Source organism: Sinocyclocheilus anshuiensis, unplaced genomic scaffold (assembly GCF_001515605.1).
Source record: "Sinocyclocheilus anshuiensis isolate Anshui unplaced genomic scaffold, SAMN03320099.WGS_v1.1 scaffold966, whole genome shotgun sequence".
NCBI classification, from domain to species: domain Eukaryota; kingdom Metazoa; phylum Chordata; class Actinopteri; order Cypriniformes; family Cyprinidae; genus Sinocyclocheilus; species Sinocyclocheilus anshuiensis.
In genome coordinates, this window is record NW_015540909.1 from 546,364 (window position 1) to 547,818 (window position 1,455).

Here is a 1,455-nt window from a genome sequence, read left to right on the forward strand (position 1 = left end):
TTTCTGAAAGACATGCATGTGTATTTATATATATATATATATATATATATATATATATAAAAAATATACATAAATATACAGTACACATACATATATTATGTAAACAAAAACTTATTTTGGATGCGATTAATCACGATTAATCATTTGACAGCACTAGTTATTTTTATATTTATATTAAATTCATAGAAATAAATTTGTATTAGTAGATTACAAACATTAATGGTAAACTAATAAACTAAAATGTACTTTATTTAACCTCATTTATAATAAAACTTGTATATAGTGTTGAAATATATTTTTAATTACACAAATTGTAATGAAGTTGCAATTTAACATATTTAAAATATATTAAAGTTAAATGTAACATCAAACAACACACTATAGTTACAACTGTAATCAACTTTATATGTGCTTTAGTATTTTAGTCAAAACATCAAAATAAGTGTACTTCTTTAAAGCATGATAAAAGATTAGGCCTATTAATCATAATAATTTAATATATACTTTAAAGCACTAAAACTTTTAATTTTACATTATTACAAACGGCACTTAAGTAGGTAGTGTAGAGTAGGCAACTACACTACACTGAACTGAGATTTTAATGAAGCATATTTCAACATGGATGTAAACTATTTCATAACCTGCATGAACTATGGTTTAAACATGCATGTATAAAATATAATTATGTCATTATGTTATCGTTACATCAGCCTATTACACTGATTATAGAAAGGCGCGAGCCCGTCTCTGCTTGTTACTCTGTAGAAGCAGACAGACGCTCGCGACAGAGAAGTCGTTGCCACGGCAACCAAAAGGATGATGCAAACGGAGGCTGGATGATGACGGACTTCGCTCGACTTCATGACGGGAGGAATTAAGGTGGACCAACACAACGCAAACCAAAAACCTTTACACGTCCACAGCTCTTTATCTATTCCTAAATAATAGTTCCCGGGCGGCTGTATGAGTCATATGTTCCTATTATTATGTTTATATAATACACGCCTCAGTATATAGGAACATTAGCTTGCTAATCACAGTAGCCTACGACACATCTGGCGTACTTAAATATTTCCCAGAAACCTTGTTATGAAGTCTAATAAAGCTAGTTACATTATTTTTAAATAAATAATTCATGGCATAACATAATAACATAAACTCTAATCGCATATTCTGACCCATATTATATTGTAACAATAATATAAAGGGCTTTTAAATGTACTGAAACTCAACCCCTGTGTCAAGAATGAGAATTTGTTTTACTCTTCACATTACAGATGGCGAGTCTCTGCCTCACTGTGTGGAACAGATTGGAGACACTAATTCTTCTCAGGAACACACGTCACAGTTTGTGCCCTGTTTGATTCATGAAAAATACTATTACACTTTTTGCTGTATATACAGTGGGTACGGAAAGTATTCAGACCCCCTTAAATTTTTCACTCTTTGTTGACA